General features: G+C 49.7%; 1 protein-coding gene across 4 annotated transcripts in view; it reads left to right on the forward strand.

The window, feature by feature from the left end:
- The window catches only part of CMIP (c-Maf inducing protein), a 267504-nt gene that overhangs the window by 133770 nt on the left and 112926 nt on the right, over nt 1–20808 (forward strand). The gene's annotated exons all lie outside the window — the stretch shown is intronic.

The raw sequence follows: 20808 nt of genomic DNA on the forward strand, positions 1-20808 counted from the left end.
GTCAATGGCAGTCCCAGCCCTGAGCTACGTGAGTGCTGGGTCTTGTTACTTTGAATTGTATACCTGAGCAAGGGGAAGAACACAGAGAGAGTTCTCCAGATGTTTTGTCTCTCCCTCTCTCCTTCCTTCTCCAAAAACGATCTCATCTCGGAGCTCACATTGGAGAGAGCTGTCCTTGTGAATTTCCCCACCCCTTCCTCTGGTCCCTTCAGTCCATAAAGTATGAAATCTCCATGCCATGGGCTGGTGTGTAGGATGTTCTTCCCAGCCAGTTGGATAAAGACATTTTGGTTTTTTGCACGTGGGAGACATCACAAAAGACTGTGCATACATCCTCTGTGTCCCTCTCTGGGGACCATGGCCTGGAAGCAGCCAACACCTGCTCCCTTCCTGCACTGGCGTCAGAAAAGTTCCATGGCAGATAAGCCCGTGCCATTGCAGGGAAGCCTTCACTCCAAAGCCACTTGCTGCCCCGGAGACCTGGCCTGCGAGGTCCAAGGTGGTGCCATCTGACCCCAGGTGCTTCTTCTCCTTTCTGTGCTGGCCAGTGGGAGACAGTAAAAGGAACACTGGACTAAGAGTCAGGAGACACAGTTCCAGATCTAGCTCAGCTTCTTCAGCTCCAGAAAGCAATTTGCCTCTCCTGAGTCTGTTTTTCTTCCATAGAATCTCGGATTCAGATAAGAATTCCAGTTGACCTAGGGCAAGTAACCTCTCCTTTCTGTGCCTCAGTTTCCCCTGCAGGGACATGGGGATGGCACCCCCCTGCCTCCTAGGGCTATTGCAGGGATGATAAGGGGTCACTTCTTAACAGTGAGGAGGAAGATGAAGGTGAAGGGTGGTGGGGGTCCTTGCAAGACAGAGGCCAGCAGCTGGTCCTCCTGGGGCCTCCATGGGGCAGCTCTCAGGTGTGGAAGGCATTCACCTCTGTCCCTCTGACTGGTACTCTTTGGCCCTAGCTCTGCTCTCTTGAGCCACCACAAATCCAGCCCCTTCCTCTGTGCCCCAAAACAGCCCTCCAGACCTCGGAAGCCAGTTTCTAAATGGACAGCAATCCTGCCCCTTAGTGTCAGGTTCGCCTTGAGCCTCCTTCTTGAAGGAAACCAGCAGAACCCTGCCAGGCCCGTTCTTGGTTGTCTCACTGGGAAGAGGGAAAATGTGGACTTGGAGAGATTGTCCCTGAACCATAGCAGGTGTGGAAGAGGTAGAGGGGGCATGGCCCAGCCCTGCTCCCCCTGAAGGCAACACCTCCCCCTGAGTGTCACCTGCCTTCTGTTTTAAGGGACTCTGGGCAAAGATTTCATGTGAAAAAAGAGTTCTGCCACTTAAAAAAAAAATGGATCACGAGGTCAGGAGATCGAGACCATCCTGGCTAACATGGTGAAACCCCGTCTCTACTGAAAAATACAAAAAAATTAGCTGGGCGTGGTGGCGGACGCCTGTAGTCCCAGTTACTCGGGAGGCTGAGGCCGGAGAATGGCGTGAACCCAGGAAGCGGAGCTTGCAGTGAGCCGAGATCGCACCACTGCACTCCAGCCAGCCTGGGCGACAGTGCGAGACTCCGTCTCAAAAAAAGAAATAAAAAATGATATGACAGGTTTAAAAAGTTTGAAGCTAGGATAACTGTGGCTCAACTTGTCTTTCTGAAGAACGGATATTTCCAGTAGAATGGAACCAGTGTCTTGGGGCTCCCAAGAGTTCATTCTCCCCTTAAGATGGAGGCAGGGGTTTCCTAACCTGCTTAGCTGCCTTGACACCCTCCCTCAGCTCCCATTCCTAATCTCCAGCTTTACAGCAGCCGTGATGTAGGGCCTTGAGGGCAGGGCCGTGATCAGACCCCTTTAGTGGACAGACAAGAATCAGAGAAGCGAGGTGCCCTGTGTCTCCCGGCTCTGGAGCCTGTTTGTGACATGGTGAGCTACACGCTGGGCACTAAGCTAAGGTATTTTTGTCTTTCTAATTGAGATAAATTCACCTCATATGAAATTGCCCACTTAATTTATTTTGGGTTTGTTTTCTTTTTCTTTTCTTTCTTTTTTTAATTTTTTTATTTTTGAAATGGAGTCTCACTCTGTCACCCAGGCTGGCGTGCAGTGGCGTGATCTCGGCTCACTGCAACCTCTGCCTCCTGGGTTCAAGCAATTCTTGTGCCTCAGACTCCCAAGTAGCTGGGACTATAGATGCCCGCCACCACACCCAGCTAATTTTTGCATTTTTAGTAGAGACAGGGTTTTGCCATGTTGGCCAGGCTGGTCTCGAACTCCTGACCTCAAGTGATCCACCCGTCTTCGCCTCCCAAAGTGCTGGGATTACAGGCGTGAGCCACTGCTCCTGGTTGCAGTGAGCCGAAATCATGCCACTGCACTCCAGCCTGGGCAACAGAGCGAGACTCTGTCTCAAAAACAAGCAAACAAGAGCATAGTTCAGCGGCCTTTAGCAAATTCGCGATGTTGTGTAACTGCCACTTCTATCTAATTCGGAAACCTCTTCTCCACCCCAGCACGAAATCTCGTGCCCATTAGCAGTCATTCCCCATTCCCTTCTCTCCCCGTCTTCCAGCCCCCTGACAGCCATCAATTTCTGTCTTTTTGGGCTTTCCTCTTCTGGACTTTTCATAGCAATACAATCACACAGTAGATGGTCTTTTTCCACTGGCTTCTTTCCCTCAGCGTCATGTTGTCAGGGTTCTTCCGTGTTGCAGCATGTGTCAGCACTGCCTTCCTTTTGATGGCAGAATGATACTCCATTGTCTGTATGTATCATTTTTCTTTCTTATCCATTCATCTGTTAATGGACGTTTGTGTTGTTTTCACCTTTTTGGCTGTCGTGAATAAGCGGCCGTGAGCATTCTTGTACAAGTGTAGTCTTGCATTGCTTCACGATGGGGATACGTTCCGGGAAGCGCGTAGTTTGGTGATTTAGTCACTGCGCGAACATCCTGGAGTGTGCTCACAGAAGCCTCGATGGTGTAGCCTGCATCACACCTGGGCTGTGAGGTGCGGCTTATTGTTCCTAGGCCACAAACCTGTACAACAGGTTACTCTACTGAATACTGGTGGCAGCTGTAACATAGTGGTAAGTATTTGTGTGTCTAAGCATATCTAAACATAGAAAAGGCACAGTAAAAATATGGAATCATAATCTTATGGAACCGCAGTCATAAATGTGGTCCATCGTGACCAGAACATTGTTATGCAGTGCTTGGCTGTATTTGTTTGAGTCCATGTTTTCAGTTCTTTGGGGTATTCACCTAGAAGGGGAATAGCCGAGCTTGGCATTTTAGGAACAGTGCTATCCTTATTCCTCACCATAACACCCTGAGGTTGCTACAGAGGGAAAACCGAGGCACAGGGCAAGGGAACCACTTCCTCACGCAGACAGCTCTGGGGTGGCAGAGCTGGGGTTGGGACCCAGGGAGCCTGATCCCCAGAACCCTTTAGTCCCTGATCTTTTCCTTCTCTGCAGAGGGGCCTTGTATTAATCAGTTCTTACCTTGCTCTAAAGAAATACCTGAGACTGGGTGGGTAATTTTAAGAAAAGAGGTTTAACGGGCTCACGGTTCTGCAGGCTGTGCAGAAAGCATGGCAGCATCAGCTTCTGGGGAGGCCTCAGGTGGAAGGCAAAGGAGGAGCCAGCACATCACATGGCTTGAGCAGGACGAAGAGAGCTGGCGGGGAGAGGTGCCACACACTTTAAACCACCAGATCTCATGAGAACTCACTATCACGCCAACAATACCAAGAGGGATGGTGTTAAATCCTGAGAAACTGCCCCCATGATCCAATCACCTCCCACAGGCCCATTCTCCAACATTGGGGATTATAATTGAACATGAGACTGGGGTGGGGACACAGACCCAAACCATATCAAGCCTCTTCCCCAGATGTTCAGCCCAGTGCCTCCGGGAACCCCTCCTTGGAATATTTTTTTTGCCAACTTGCCAGGGTGTCCCCAGTCTCCTTGAGCCTGACAGGGCCAAGGCAGTGCTTCTGAAAGCCACTTATCAGACTGAGCTTGAGAAGGGATGTGTGGGGACTGGGAAGGGTCCTCAAAGGCCTGCCCTAAAGGGTAGCAAGTGGTTTTTCATTGCTCCCTGGAGTCCAGTGGGCTGGGTTTTCAGTTGCAAGGACCTCTGAGCTTTGAGTCATCTGTGCACCTTGTTGATGGTAAACAGAGGAACACCCTGCTTATTCAGAGACCACTTTCCAGCAAACACTCCGAACCCAGCCCAGAATCCAGGTAGAGAAGTGTACCAAAGTCACGGTGGCTGCCACACTCTAACTCTTTGGTTGCATTCCCAGCAGGGCCTCGCTCCCATGCAGGGCACAGTCCTGACTAGTGTATTGCTTGGGTTTCCAAGACCATGAAACTAAAAGCAGCAAATCAGGATGAAGCAAGAGGGAACGCTTTCATGAACGGCGAGCGGAATGCCCAACAGCACAAAGTCGGCGGGGGTAAAACGAAAATGACAGAAAGAAAATGAAGATAAAGAGTGCACGGCAGTTGGGGGACACCATTCGGGGGCCAGCAGCTCTCCACTGCTTCAGGAGCTCCTGACGGTGGCAGTGTGCGGTAGCAGATGCTCCAAGGGACAATTGCATCAGCAAGAAAGGGCAAAGGCTACTCCCTGCCATCTGCTTAAAGCAAGGAAAGAAGGAGTGTTTCTATCTAAAATTATTTAAATTTCTCTAAAGGGCCTTGGCACTCAGAGGGTAAGCTCTGGCTGGCATTGCCTCTGACCTTGGCCGTCTGATCAGGCAGTGAAAGAAGGAATTGTTCCTGGGGTTGCAAGGGAGTTGCTGCCAACATCTGGCCTGCCTGGCCCCTTTGTCTCCCCATTGACGGCGACAGCATTGGGCAAGTCCTGGGCCTCATGTCTGTGCGAATGTCCCCACCCTGTCACCGGCACTTCCCCCCGGGGTCGGGGCTCCGGGCCTCTCATACAGCTGTGGGCCCGATGGTAGAAAAGGAGGCTCTGTTCTTTAACCCTGAATGGGATCGGCCACTGATCTATTCTTGTCACTTGTTGAGCAACTGTTCTAGGCTAAATCTGAATTCTTTCTCAGTTAGTGCCCGAATTTGCTTTTTAAAAATAAGTCATTGGGAATACTTGACCCTGGGCAGAGAGCGGGACCAGCACTCAATGAAACTTGTCAATAGAGTTTCTCACGGCCGGGTCACAGACGTGGAGGGAGTGACTGAGTCCCAAGAGAAGACCCACTGTCTCACTGTGTTTCCTCTCACTGTCAGCCCCAACCGAGGCTTATTGGGGGTACTTTGTTTCTCCTTTGGACCTAAAGTCCTCTGTCTGTCGTTGCAGAGGCACTTCTAGACACCCCTTTCCCAAGTGGGTTCTGGGAAAGATGAGAGCATCTGAAAGCCTTATGGAGGCTACTGAATACAAGGCCAAGGGGGCTGGATTTTTCTCTGTAGGCAAATCAGGGATATTCAAAGTCACTGAGCAGAGGAACAACACATTTGAGTTGTGTTTTGGGAAGAAAACTCTGGCGACAGTGTTTTGGGTAGAGAGGGAATCGTTGGAAGCAGGAAATAAAGATTGGAAGCCTTTGGAATATTCCAGAAGAAAAATAAGAGGAGGCAGAGCTAGGATAGAGGGCAAGGGAAGGTGTGGAGGAATTGAAGGGCAAGAAGCAGCTGGCTCTGACCCTGGTGACTCACTAGATTCAAGGACTGGAAGCGCCGAATCCAAGGGAGAAGTGGAGTTGGAGTGTGGCCGAGCAGTAGGCGTGGTTGCCACAAGCCAGGCCTGGGAAGACGGCCCCTAGCGCCCACCAGCACCAGGTGGTGGGTTCAGCTTGCATTGCCATCACTGGAGTGTAAGCCCCCTACTAGAAGGAAAACTCGTTGGAGGCAAGGAGCTCTTTCTGTTTTGTTGAACAATGTGTCCGTAACACCTAGAACATGCTGGAAGTACTTCGATGTCCTCCAGCAAGCACTCCGTAAATATTTGATGAATGAATAAACTGTGAGTCTGAAGCGTAGGAAAGACACTCTTAATCCAGTTTTTAGGTTGTTTGTTTCAAGCTGAGTGTAAGGCCATGTTTGTATATGTGTTTTATGTGTGTATATATGTATGTAAGTGTAAAATCATCCTTCTTTTTGTCAGAATGACCCTGTTTTTACCTCGAGTGGTCAGAGTAGTCTGTGAGAATGGCCGAGGCCATTGGTCTGTTAAGAGTGTGCAAGTGTAGATCAGCTGCAGTCCCACATAATGACAGGAGCCTTGGTTCATCCAACTAGGAAGACCGAAGCTCATGGAAATAAACATCAAACTAGTCCGGCGCCATCCATCATCCGAATTATCAACACATCGTGAGATGCCAGGAAATGACTTTCTGTTCTTGAATTGGCCTCTGGAGGAATCCCCCGAGACCCTAGTACTTCATTCTCCCTCTGTCCAGTAAAGGAACACTTCTGCAAGGAAGGGGTTCACGTGGCTGTGGATGAAGCCTGCTGGGCCTGGATGCCTCCATGAGTCAACTCCCCCAACTGTTCAGACCCCTGTGAAGGGAGAGCAGAGGCTTTGAAATGGCCATTTTAATATCACCCGTAAGTTTGGAAAATTCTTAGAATTCATTGCATTCGTGTGGAACTTCTTTTTCATTGAGGTGAAATTCACATAATGTAAAAACCATATGTAAATGTACAATTCGGCCAGGCATGGTGGCTCACGCCTGTAATCCCAGCACTTTGGGAGGCTGAGGTGGGCAGATCACTTGAGTTCAGGTGTTTGAGACCAGCCTGGCCAATATGGCAAAACCCTGTCTCTACTAGAAATACAAAAATTAGCCGGGCATGGTGGTGGGCACCTGTAATCCCAGCTACTCAGGAGGCTGAGGCAGGAGAATTGTTTGAACTCAGGAGTTGAGGTTGCAGTGAGCCGAGATTGTGCCATTGTACTCCAGCCTGGGCAAAAGAGTAAGACTCTGTCTCAAAAAATAATAATAATAATTGTACAATTTGGTGGCATTTAGTACATTTATAATGTTGTGCGGTCACTACCACTTCTATCTAGTTCCACAATATTCTCATCACCTCAAAAGGAAACCCGTGCCCATCAGCAGTCAGCCCTGCTCCCCTCCTGCCAGGCCATGACAGCCGTCTGATTTCTGTCCTGTGGATTTGCCTATTCTGGGCATTTCATGTACGTGGATTAATTCCATTCTGAAGCCCTTTGTATCAGGCTTCTTTGATTTAGGATCACATTTTCAAGGTTCATCCATGTCATAGTGTGTGTCAGTATAAATTTGGCGGCAGACACCGCATGGCACAGTACCTTTTGGCCAGTCCACTTCCCTGGACCTTAGAAATTCCTTTGCATCTGCTGGAGGATTGGGCTGGAGAAGAACCCCACCTGTCCTGACCCTGCAGCCCCAAATGCCCTTCCATGTCCCTGGCCCAGCAAAATCCTCCTCACTTCTCAAGATTCGGCTGTGAGCAGAGTCAGTGGCTGTCTTCCCCTTTACTGCTCTGTAAGAGTTGCTGCCCCTGTCGTAGCACCTGTCTCACCAGCATTCATCACCTCCCCCATTCTCCATGAGCTCCTGGAGCATGGTGCCCAGGGCGCTGCCGGGGAAGGCCTGTTAAATGAACGTGTGGTCCAGCGAACAAACGCATGGCATTCTCACACCCGGACTCCATTGCTCCCTCTAGCTTCAGGGATTGGTCATGTTCTCATCTGTTTGTGCTCCTATGTTTTTTTTTTCCAGAAAGGATTTGGGGTGGGGGTGGGTCTAAACAGCTACTTGTAGAGATGGCCCCGCCCCACACCTACCTTCTGTCTTCAGAACCCCACTTACCAGGCTCTTTCAGAGATGGGATTTTGGGCCCTATTGATGGGATACTGAAATGGTCAAAGCAACTTTACTACTATTTTGATAACACAGTTTACTGTAGTAGAGGTGTGATGCGTCTCTTCTTGCATTGGAGGTGGTAATTTGTGGGTACTATTATCGTTGAAACAGAGATAGTAGAAAGAGATAGTCGTTCACTGCCTACTTGTTTGTAGACAGTAGCAACAGTGATCCTTGGGGGCCCAAGAGTCCCTCTTCCCAAGACCTGTTCACGTACATTTACCTAGTGTCTCCTGTACTAGGAGAATTAAATCCCAGTAAGCCCTCACATTCCTCGGTGATCGGGTGTAACTCCAAGCACTGTAGCCTGCCACGCAAGGCTCTCTGTAATCGAGATTTAATCAGTTTTTATGACTCACCTCCTTCAACTTCTCTCTCTCTGCCCAATAAACTCCTATTCATCCTTCAAAGCCCAACTCAAACATCGCATACTCTCTGAAGTATTCGTCCCACTTTCCCTCAGGCTCCTCTGCCTCCACACCTGCACACATACACATGGAATTCTACTAATGTGTAGACATCTGACTCCCCACTCAACTGTGGAGTCCTTAAGGAAGGGGTTCTGGACTATGTCACACAGATGTTAGACAAGTGAACCGAGGGGGCATTTGCATGGGTGCTTAAAGTGAGGTAAAGGAGAGAAGAAAGTAGAGAACTCAAAGAGGAGAGCTCGCTGGATTCAAATCTGGGGTGTTCCGGAATTCTAGGTATTCACCTAAGTCTGTTGGGACCCATGAGCTGTTTTCCCAATTTAGAAAAGTAAAGAACAGGCTACATGAGATGAAATCTGTGTGGTTGATTTTTGTTCTTGATGCAGTGTGTGCAGTGTGATTCCCTAATAGCAGTTAACTGGTATTGATTTGAAACAAATGCAGGAGGGCAGGGAGTCAGAGGCGTTTATACAGGAGAAAGGGAACCTGCATGACTCATTACCACGGGGCAGGGTCCAGGGGAGCGCACTGGACACTGGAGCCAGCTTTACAGCTGGGGTCCACTCTGATGGGGCCGGCCTGTTCCTGGGCTGTACCAGCAATTAAACATTTGAAATACCACCTCTGCTCATTATATGATGAGTATGTTTGGTAGGCAGAATTTTGAAAGGTGGAGTGCTGTGGGTGGAATCGATGAGGCGGTCAGTCTGTGTCTGTGCCATATGTACTCGGGGGCCTGTGACCCGGTGGGGGGCCGGTTTCACCTCTGTTCAGCCAGAGCCACCACAAAGTCCTTGCTTCCCCAGCTGCTGCACAGATCGCGCAGATCATCATCCCCATCACGGTAAAGCTTTGAGGTGGGTGTTCTTCTCATTCCCATTTTACCAATGAAAAAACCAAAGGTGCTGGAGATGAAGTGGCCGCCAAAGGCCACCCAATGGGTGAGCTACAGCGCTGGAGTGGGGATCTCAGCCGTCTCTGCTCCATCTTCCAGAACTTTCCTCTACTGCTCCTGACTTCCTGAAGTGACCAAACCTGTCTCTCCCTCCTCCCCTGACTTCAGGGAGCAGATTTTTCATGGTGATTTTAGAGAGCACACGTTGATCCCCTCCTGAGGGTGAGAGCCTCAGATGTTTTGGGCCTGACTGTCCAGCCTCCTGGAGAAAGGTGGCCAGGTCCGTGTGTGGACAGCCAGTGTGCGGGTGCATGAGTCAAGCTCCCTTGTCACATATCCTGGAAACCCTCCATGGAAGCCTGCAGCCCCCAGGCCAGCGCTGAGGCAGGAACGGTCAGGGATTTCCCACTTGAAACACACCGTCTAAGGCTGCCGGCTCTTGCTTTCCCAGCAACTACTGCATTTGTCTTGATATTATACCCTGCCTGCCTCCAAGAGGACCGAGGCTTTTCAGAGCTGAGACACTGTGTGGAAGGAGGCAATTAGGATCAAACAGAAGAGACCCTCCGGATCCCCAGGGCTGGGCCGATCACCCCAAGCTTTGTTTGGCCGTCTCGGAGCTTTCTGTTGAGGTAGCAGAAAGGGAAAGACGGCTTGCATAGTTTTTGTTTTTTGGCCAGAAAAAGCACCCAAGTCTATCTTTCAAAGTAGATGCCTTTCTTCTCTCTCTCTTTTTCCCCAGTCCCAGATTAAACCTCTTTTTAAGAGATTTGGGGGAGACTTGTCCCTTCCAGTTGATTCTCTGAAGGCAGAAGTTTTCTCTAAATTTGGAGCCACGCTTGTCAGGTGTGGTCCCGGTGTGCCACCGTCCATTGACCTCGTTTACGGGCAGGGTGCTGTCCCTTGGGAGGCGCTGAGCAGTAGCCCCAGTGCTTCTCCAGCATTGTCGGTGTGACAATTACATCATTACCTACTTCTTCTGAAATGACATGGCCGTGGCTTCAGTAATTGCCAAAACCCAACATCCTCTTTCTCTGTTATCTGCTTGATTTGCTTTTCACCTACGCTTATCATCACTTAACATCCTGTGTATTTCACTTATTTGTCTTTTCTGTCTGTCTCCCCCACCATGCAGGAGACCCTGTGAAAGCCGGTGTGCTGTTTAGTCATGGGGCACAGCAGGCCCTCTGTGCTGTACACGCTGACATTCATTGAGCCCTTACCATGAGCCAGACGTGGGCCTCCCGTCGTCTTCCTGTGGCCCTGTCTCCTGGCCTCTATCACTCCCATTTCACAGATGAGGAGACCGAGGTTCCTAAAGCCCAACTGGCTCTCTAGCTGGGAGTCTCACAGCCTGTAAGAGGCAGAGCTGAGATATAAAGTCAGGTTTTCTGTTCTCAAAGCTGTGTTCTTTACCATTACAACTTGAGAAAAATGTATGAAAGGCCATAAACATATTCTGGTGCTCAGAATATTGTATTGCTTTTTTCTTTTCTTTTCTTTCTTTTTCTTTTTCTTTTCTTTCTTTTTTTTTTTTTTTTTTGAGGCAGTGTGTCACCCTGTGGTCCAGGCTGCAGTGCAGTGGCGTGATCTCGGCTCACTGCAACCACTGCCTCCTTGATTCAAGCGATTCTCCTGCCTCAGCTTCCCAAGTAGCTGGGACTACAGGCGTGCACCACCACACCCGGGTAATTTTTCTGTTTTTAGTAGAGACGGGGTTTCTCCATGTTACCCTGGCTGGTCTCGAACTCGTGGGGTCAAGTGATCCACCCTTCTTTGCCTCCCAAAATGCTGGGATTACAGGCATGAGCCACCACACCTGGCCTTGTCTTGCTTTTCAACAAATTTATATTCATGACAATAGTATCTACCTATATTAGAAGCACAGTAGAAACATATATGCAGACTTGTGTTTTGTTTTTTTTTTCCACCCTATGGCGAGTGCTTATGGGCAGGGCCAGGTCTCGCACCCATGGCAACCAGCCTGGCCCATGCCAGGCACTCTGGTCTCTCTGTGGGACGATGCAGGCATGCATGGCAAGAAAAATTCCAAAGCAATCCCCTGAACCCCTGCCATGGTCTGTGTCCATAGACGCATAACCATCGATTCAGCGCAATGTAGTATTTTCGAAGAAAAGTTTTTGTTGAACCAGATAAAATGCATACAGAGAAGCACACATAGTCAGGCTTCATAAAAAGTAGCCTTCTCTCTGTCCCTTCCTCCCTCTCTCAACTTGTCATGGACATAGCGGGTAAACTTAAGGCGCTGAATGAATCTGTTTAGTGAAAAATATAAGTAAAACGACAAAGTGTGCCTCAATGGTGTGTGTAATGATAGGCCAGCATCAGCCCTGGGTCCCTCAAGATCTCAGAGAAGGCATTCTGAGTCCTGTAGGGGATGGATTGATGGGGCGGGGGGTGACAGCAGGTGTCCGGAGGCTGGAGGCCCAGGGATTGACTGCAGGAGCTGCCCTCAGGGCACAGAGCTTCTGAAGCTCACTAGGGCCTCAGGATAGACCAGCAGGACTCCTGAGAGGAGGAAGAGAGGCAGCCCTGTCTGCCAGCCTGGACACTTGGCTGGGGATCCTGAGAATGACCACGCCCCTCTGAGCCTCCGTTTCCCTCTGCTCATCGGACAAAAACATCCCTCCCATTCTTCTCCTCCCTCCCATTCCTTCCCTCCCTCCCATTCCTTCGTCTCAACCTCTTTTCCTGGTATTTTCTTGAAGGCTGTGTTGCTGGAAGGCACTGTCCCCAGCTTTCTTGACACTGTCAGAGGGTGTCCAAAGGAGGCTTCTGTCACACTGGCTCATTCCCATGATTTCGGGACAAGAGAGAGATGTGGGTCACCTTGTCCGGGGTCCTGGCAGCTCACTTCTGGATCATGTCCAGCAGCCTCGCTTCCCCAAGTGGATGTGGGTGTCCCTGGGAGAGAAAACCCATGTCGCCCGGCTTCTGGGCCATCTGCTTTCTTTTAGGGATGGGCCCAAGGAATTTTTCGGCAAATTTGTCCTCTGGGAAATTTCTGCAGAACTTGTCTGATGCTTCCATAGAACTTAGGGATTGGGTTAAGGCCAGTTCCTAGGAGAGACATTGCAGAAATGAGGGCCTTAGGATGTCTCAGTAGGACCCAATCCTGGCGTAAACAACAAATAACAAACTAAACCGCTCACCTACACACCCACTGAAACTTTTTTTGGTTCTCTGTGCAAAGAAAGCAAGGAGAGAAAACATATTCTCACTTTCTCTCATCCATCCATCCATCCATCCATCCATCCGTCCATCCATCAATCCATCACATTTCTATTTCCTCTTGAATGGTTTAGATCAGGGTTGGGCCCACTACTTGTCTTTGTAAATAAAGTTTTATTGGAACACAACCATGATCATTTGTGTATTGTCTGTGGCTGCTTTCACACCACAACAGCACTGCTGACAGTTGTGAGACAGGGCATATGGCCCACAAAGCCTGAAGAATTTTCTCTCTGGCCCTTTACAGAAAATGTTTGCTAACCTCTGATTTAGAGTTATAGCAGATTCAAATCCTGGCTTCATTAATAACTAGCAGCATCACTTAAGAAAAGTTATTTCTCTTCTGTGGGCCTCAGTTTTCTCATCTATAAAATGGGATCATAATGGCACCCATGGCATGGGTCATTCTTGGGGAGATGTCTTTGAGCAGTTGACCCAGTATCTGGCACACATGAGGTCTTTAATCAAGTCACACTGCTCTGGACACCAGCTAAGGTGCCAGATAGAGATGTAAGGTGCCTATTTTAAGGAACTCACAACACAAACAGCTGGAGACAGTGCACAGAAGGTACTGGGGTTGAGGCGTGTCCCGGGCTTGTGAGAACCCAGAGGCAGAGTGCCCTTCTTTCCATACTGGCATCTGGGGGAGGAGCACTACTTAGCGATTCAAAGACGAATGAGCTGCAGGTGCACACAGCCACATGGATGAAGCTCTCAGACATCATACTGGCCAAAACAAGCCAGACACAAGTGCATCTGCTGTGTGATTGCATTTATAACATGTTGAGGAACAGGCAGAGCTAATCTGTAGAGATGGAGGTCAACACTCTGGACCTTCTGGGCTGGGAAGGGGAGCAGGGGAGCCCCCAGGGCATGGAGATGCTCCCCATCTTGGCCTGGCTGGCAGGTGCACAGGGGTGTGCATTGTCAGAATGAACCCACTGAAGATTTCTGCCCTTCTGCTTGTTATGCAGTTTACTGGTTTTCTTTTTTTCTTTCTTTCTTTCTTTTTTTTTTTTTTTTTTGAGACAGGGTCTCGTGCTGTCACCTAGGCTAGAGTGTAGTGACGTGATCTTGGCTCACTGCAACCTCCACCTCCCAGGCTCAAGTATCCTCCTGCCCCAGCCTCCCAGGTAGCTGGGATTACAGGCGCCTGCCACCACACATGGCTAGTTTTTGTGTTTTTAGTAGAGACAGGGTTTTGCTATGTTGCCCCGGCTGGTCTCAAACTCCTGGGCTCAAGTGATCCTCCTGCCTTGGCCTCCCAAAGTGCTGGGATTACAGGCATGAGCCACTGCGCCTGGCTGCAGTTTACTGTTTATATTTTACTTTTTTATGCACCTTACTGTTTACATCTTAATTTTTTATAAAAGAAGGGAATGGAAAGAGAGAAAGAATAAGAGAGAGGATTCAGAAATGGGAGAAGCTTGGGCAGTCGAGGGCTATCTCCTGGTCTGTGTCCTGTCTCAGGCCCCTGCCTGAGACATCCTTGTACCCAAGCCTCCTCTGACAACTTCTCATTCCAGACCAGGGTCGCATAAACTCTGGCTCCTTGTGCTTTCTGTTTCCTTGGCGGAGAATGCCTGGCGCTCCCCTCCTTACCTTGACACCCGGCTCAAAGGCCACCTCTGGGCAGCCCTCCCCGTGTTCCAGGGTGCCCCTCCCTCCTGTCCTTGCCCTTTGTACCGGACCCTCCTCCTTCCTCCTGCGGTGCCTTTGGCACTGTGGTGTTGTTACTTTGCACTCCCCATTACTTTGCACCCTCCGCTCACCCTGCTCATCCTGGGGCTCCCAGGCCAGTGTCTGGGAAGAAGCAAGGCAGGACTCAAAACAACAGTCCTGGCTTCCATGTGGCCGTTCCACTGAGCGGCTGTGACCGAGGCCCACTGCTTGATGGACCCGAACCTCCTTTTCTCCTCCATGGAACTGGGGAGTCTTAGCAGCGCCCCTTTCCCAGGATCCTTGGGAAGTATCCATGAGATGAAGATGGTCCCTGGAGGCTGCTTTGGTGAGGACCTGGCATGTGGCATGTGCCCAGTCCAGGCTGGCTGCTGTGGGCCTTCCAAATGCATGTGACTTGGCAGTTGGAAATGATGCTGACTTTAGGGCATCTTTGTGTCCATCACCTGTTCCAATGGCAAAGGTGCCCAGTGGCACAGATGCCAAGGGCTGCACCCTGGGGACCCAGATTTTCATCCCTCTTCTCATGCCCACGAAGATGACTGGGGCTGGAGGGGTTTGAATGTGGAAATATCAGTCGTTTGCTCTATTATTAAACCTTGAGCCATGTGGCCATAAAAGGGGGTGGCTGCCATAGCTGGTTTCGTGATTAATGAGCCCACGTCCTGCCTCTTGACCGTCTCCACAGAGCCCCAGGCACCAGCTCTGCCCTCCCAGCCCAGCTGCAGGCTGTGCTGCCGAGGTCTGGGCAGCAAAGAAGGGTGCCTGGAGGGTCTTTCTGTCGTCTTGATGAACCCATGACCCCTCCTGGGTCCCCAAGGAGAGTTGGGTATTGTAGGCTTGGTTGAGATTGGCGAGAGGTGGTGTTGTGCCTAGCCTGGGGGGTTGGAGGGCGGGGGGAGTTTCTGCTCTGCAGCCCTGTGATGCGCAGGTGCCATCGGGTCTCTGACCCCAGGCCATCAAGAGCTGTGCAACCTGCTTGCCATCCATCATGTGGAGCTGGTCGGTCACCCCGTGCACCAGGCCGACTCCAAGCCGGAGCTTTCCTCTCCGCTCTTTTTGGAGTAATCCGTGGATGATGGAGGAGCTTGGCAAGCATTTCAGCAAAGCTCCTTTTTCTTGTTGAGGCTTGAAAGTAATCGCCTCCGTGTAATGAGTGCCCGCCGACCACCTGGCGCGTCTGGGCATTGAGCTCATTGGCCGCTGGCACAAATGGATCCTCACCTCACCCGGTGCCTGCCTGTAGCCTCTCCCAGCTGCTTTCTCACAGCTACACTCCCTCCCTAGCACCCTCTTGAGGAGTCTGGGGGAGGGGGCAGCATAATCATAGTTACCTATATCAGATGCTCACCTGTGCTGAGCATGCCACATGCCCTGGCCCATTCAGGTGCTCTCTGCAAACACCCTTAAGGCAGGTACAGTATTCCTTCCCTTCCCTCTTCCCTCTATCCTTACCTTCCCCCTAGCATACCTTTCCTCCTCCTGCTCCTCCTCCCCCTCTTTCCTCCTCTTCCTCCCCCCTTCTCCTCCTCCTCCTCCCCCTCCTTTTCCTCCTCCTCTTCCCCCTCCTCCTCTTCCCCCGCTCCTCCTCCTCCTCTTCCTCCTCCTCCTCCCCATTCTCCCCCTCCTCCCTTTTTTGAGACAAGATCTGGCTCTGTTGAATGGGCTGGAGCGCACTGGATCAATATCAGCTCAGTGCAACCTCCAACTCCTGGGTTCAAGTGATCGTCCCACCTCAGCCTCCCAAGTAGCTGGGACTACAGGCACCCACCACCATGCCTGGCTAATTGTTGTATTTTTTTGTAGAGACGGAGTTTCGCCATGTTGCCCAGGCTGGTCTTGAACTTAAGAGCTCAGAGCCATCCATCAGCCTCCGCCTCCCAAAGTGCTGGGATGACAGGTGTGAGCCACCGCGCCTGGCCAGCATTACCTTTTTCTTAGTTGTAATCTAATTCAAAGTGTACAGTTGGGTTGATTTCACCGTACAGCAGTCCCCCCTTTCCCATGGGGGATATGTTCCAAGGCCCCCAGTGGATGCCTGAGACCTCGAATAGTACTAAATCCTATATACACTGTGTTTTTTCCTAAACATATATATACCTATGATAAAGTTTTTGTTTTTGTTTTTGTTTTTGAGACGGAGTCTCGCTCTGTCCCCCAGGCTGGAGTGCAGTGATGCGATCTTGGCTCACTGCAAGCTCTGCCTCCCGGGTTCATGCCATTCTCCTGCCTCAGCCTCCCAAGTAGTTGGGACTACAGGCGCCTGCCACCACGCCCAGCTAATTTTTTTTTTTTTTTTGTATTTTTAGTAGAGACGGGGTTTTAGCATGTTAGCCAGAATGGTCTCAATCTCCTGACCTCATGATCCGCCCGCCTCGGCCTCCCAAAGTGCTGGGGATTACAGGTGTGAGCCACCGCGCCCGGCCATACCTATGATAAAGTTTAATTTATGAATTAGATACCGTAAGAGATTAACAGCAGCAATTTAAAAAATAGAACAATATACTACAATAAAGGTAATATAATGTGGTCTTTCTCTCTCTCTCTCTCTCTCTCAAGACAGCTTAATATTTTCAGACCATAGTTGACCACTGGTAACTGAAACCTCTGAAAGTGAAATCTCAGATTAGGGAGGACTGCTGGATTCACCAGGTTGAACAACAATCACTACTAATTCTAGAACATTTTCATCCCCCAAAATGAAACCCCATACCCATTAGCATCATGCCCCATTTCCCTGTCCCTGCCCTGGAAACCGTGAACCCACTGTCTGTCTCTATGGGTTTGCCTATTCTGGACATCTTACATAATTGGAATCATACAATGTGTGGTCTTTTGTGTGGCTTCTTTTGCTTTGTGTAATACTTTCTTTCCTGCTTTCTTTTTTTTTTTTTTTTCTGAGACAGAGTCTTGCTCTGTTGCCCAGGCTGTAGTGCAGTGACACAATCTGAGCTCACTGCAGCTTCTGCCTCCCCTGTTCAAGCAGTTCTCCCACCTCAGCCTCTTGAGTAGCTGGGACTACAGGTGGATGCCACCATGCCTGGCTTATTTTTGTGTTTTTAGTGGAGGCATGGTTTCACCATGTTGGCCAGGCTGGCCTCAAACTCCTGACCTCAAGTGATCTGCCCACCTCGGCTTCCCAAAGTGCCGGGATTACAGGCATGAGCCACCATGCCTAGCCCGCATAATACTTTCAAGGTTCATCCATGTGGTAATGTCTTTTTTATCGCTGCATAATACTCCATTGAATGGATAGACTACATTTTGTTTATCCATCATCTGTTGATGGATACTGTTTCCATGTTTTGGTTCTTATGAGTAATTTTGCTTTGAATACTTGTGTGCATGTTTTTGTGTGAACCTATGTTTTCACAACTCTTAGATGTATATCTAGGAGTGGAATTACCAGGTCATACTTAACTTTTCGAAGAACTACCAAACTATTTTACAAAAAGCTGCCTGCATCATTTTACATTCACACTAGTGGTGTAAGCAGCTTTGACTTTCTCCACCTCTCCCTCAACACTTTTCTTTTGTCTGCGTTCTTTTATTTATTTGGTTTTTCTCTATCCATCCTAGTGGGTATGAGTATAATCTCACTTTTACCAGGGAGAAAGTGGAGGCTCAGAGATACCAAGCGACTTGCCTAAGGCCAAGTTGTGGAGTTTGGATTCAGCTCTAGAAAATCTGATTTATTTTTTTAAAAAATCTTTCGGCCAGGCATGGTGGCTCACGCCTGTAATCCCAGCACTTTGGGAAGCCAAGGTGGGCAGATCACTTGAGGTCAGGAGTTCAAGACCAGCCTCGCCAACATGATGAAACCCCATCTCTACTAAAAGTACAGAAATTAGCCGTCTGTGGTGGGGCACGCCTATAGTCCCAGCTACTCGGGAGGCTGAGGGAAGAGAATCACTTGAAGCCAAGGAGGCAGAGGTTGCAGTGAGCCAGGATCGTGCCATTGCACTCCAGCCTGGGCAACAGAGAAAGGCCCTGTCTCAAAAAAAAAAAAAAAAAAACATTTCAATTGGAACATTGCATACACACAAAAGAGTACACACATTGTATACTGCTTGATGAACTTTAACAAAGTGAACACCCTGTATCACCAACAGCCAGAATCCAGACCTAGAATGCTGCCAGCCCTCCCCAGAAGCTCCCATTTGCCTTTTTCCAGCGCCATCCCTCCATGGGGTAACCAGTAGGATCAACACCATGTCCTGGTTTTCCCAGGATTTTCCCAGTAGAGTAGTGACCATTCAACATCCCAAGAAACCCTTTAGTCCTAGGCATACCAGACAATTGGTCACCCCAATAACCAGTACCCTGACTTCTCACAGCACAGACTCAGGTGCACCTCTTTCTGAAGTTTGTATGGGTGGAAGCATATGGTGATGTACATTGATGACATGCTTCTGTCCAGCTGCTTTTGCTCCATGCTCAGTTTGTGTAGGTCATCTATGTGTTGTGCATAGTTGTAGACCATACATTCTCATCATGTAGGCTTCTGCTGAGTGGATATACCAGGATTTCTTTATTCATTCTTCTCTTGATGGTCATTTGGGTAGTTTCTAGTCTGGGCTACCTAATGCTCAGGGAACACTTGTGCAAACATCTTTGGGAGCACAAATATGGGCCTTTCTGTGGAGGAAGGGGATTGCTGGGTTCTAGGGGACTCATGTTCAGCTTCAGCAGAGCTGTCACAAGGTGGATTCACAGTTTAACTCCCTCCAGCAATTTAGGATTCTGTTTGCACTGTGTCTGTGCCAACACTTATCATTTTTCATCTTTTCCATTTGAGCCAGTCTGCTGGTATGATGGTCTCATACTCTGGTAACCCCTCTGGTCTTTAACTTACTAGTTGCCTGTAGACAAAGGCCAGGGCGTGAAGTCCAAAGGTCTTGGTTTTCTTCCCAGCTCTCTCCTGAATAGCTGTGTGCGGTTGGTCAAGTTGTGCACCTGCTCAGAGTGTTCATTTCTGGTCTGTCATGAGAGTGATGCAATACCTACCTCTCGCAGGATTGTGGGATTAAGGGCTTGTGGAGGTGGGAAGAGCCCTGGAGATGTGGGAGGTGAGCGAGGGGAGCGTGGGGGAGTCTCCCAGCCTGGAAGGTCCTGGGACTAGAGCAGGGGGCGGGACACCTGCACCCAGGCCCTCCACCAACTCCATGGGGCTCCAGCAGGGGCCTGGGCCAGTTCCCCCATTCAGCTTCCTTTTGGGGTTCCTCTGAGTCTTGTTGGACACTCAACTGTCAAAGATGCCCAGTGGCACATATGAAAAGTGCCACACTCAAGGACACAGATTTCTGTTCCTCTCACCAGCCATCTTCAGGAATCATCTGTCTCCCCCCCAGCTTGATGGCTCTGTGATGGCAGAGCCGTGTCCTTCTCCATCACTGGCCTATCCCCAGGTCTGGGCATAGGGTTGCACCTAGGAGGCCTCTGCTTGTTGAATGACTTCGTGAATTCAGTCCTTAGGTGACAGCTCTTATCCAGGGAGGGGACTGGAGGATCAGGACATAACTGTTCCCCTGTAGTTCTGAGTCTCGGTTTCCTCATCTGTGTGGTTTTTAAAAGTACTAATCCTGACCACAAGGCTGGTTGGGGGGATGAAATATGCTAGGGAAGAAAGGTGTTTTGGAAACTGACACACGCTAGAGAAGTGGAGGGTATCGTCTACAGCAGAGCTGACCAACAGGGTGGCGCCTGGCCACATCTGGCTCTTTACAGTCAAATTAACGAAAATTAAACAAAATGTGTAATTTGGTTCCTCCACCACACTGGCCATATTTCAGGTGCTCAGTGGCCCACAGGTGGCTACCGCATTGGCCAGTGCAGATACGGAACGTTTGCATCATCACAGACGATCCTGTAGGGCAGTGCCAGTATCAACTCATTTAGGCTACAAAGAACTTTAGAGCAATCACCAAGAAAGTAAGATCAAATAAAACACAAGAGGGATGTATTTTTCTCCCATGAGATTTTCTTGCTCAAAGCCTCATTACTTTTACTTTACACATGGTTCTAACAGACTGCATGCCCTGGTTTCACAGGCCACAACAGAAGAGCAGTAACGTTTGGCTGGGCATGGTGGCTCACACCTGTAATCCCAGCACTTTGAGAGGCTGATGCATGCGGATCACCTGAGGTCAGGCGTTTGAGACCAGCCTGGCCAACATGGTGAAACCCCCTGTCTACTAAAAAATAACAAAAATTATCTGGGCGTGGTGTTGTGTGCCTATAATCCCAGCTACTTGGGAGGCTGAGGCAGGAGAATCGCTTGAAGCCGGGAGGCGGGGGTTGCAGTGGGCCAAGATCATGCCAGTGTACTCCAGCCTGAGTGACAGAGCAAGACTCCGTCTCAAAAAAAAAAAAAAAAAAAAAAAAAAAAAGAGTAGTAACCTTTTGAGGGCCTGGCATGGGGGAAGGTGCAGTGTCAGCAAAAAGAACTGGTCAGTCGGCGTCTGGAGAATGGTTGGAGAAACCATACAAAATAGACACAGTCATCCCAACTCTGCAGCCACTGAGAAAGGTGCAGGCAGCTCCCCTGTGCCCACAGCACCAAGGGCACAGCTGGGTTGCAGCCCAGCTCACCAGTGGATCACAGTAATAATAACAACAGCCCTGGGGCAAGGAGAGGTCAAATTACCTGAAGGAAACCAGGGGAGGGAGAGTGTGA

This window comes from Pan troglodytes, chromosome 18, assembly GCF_028858775.2.
Source record: "Pan troglodytes isolate AG18354 chromosome 18, NHGRI_mPanTro3-v2.0_pri, whole genome shotgun sequence".
Classification (NCBI taxonomy): domain Eukaryota; kingdom Metazoa; phylum Chordata; class Mammalia; order Primates; family Hominidae; genus Pan; species Pan troglodytes.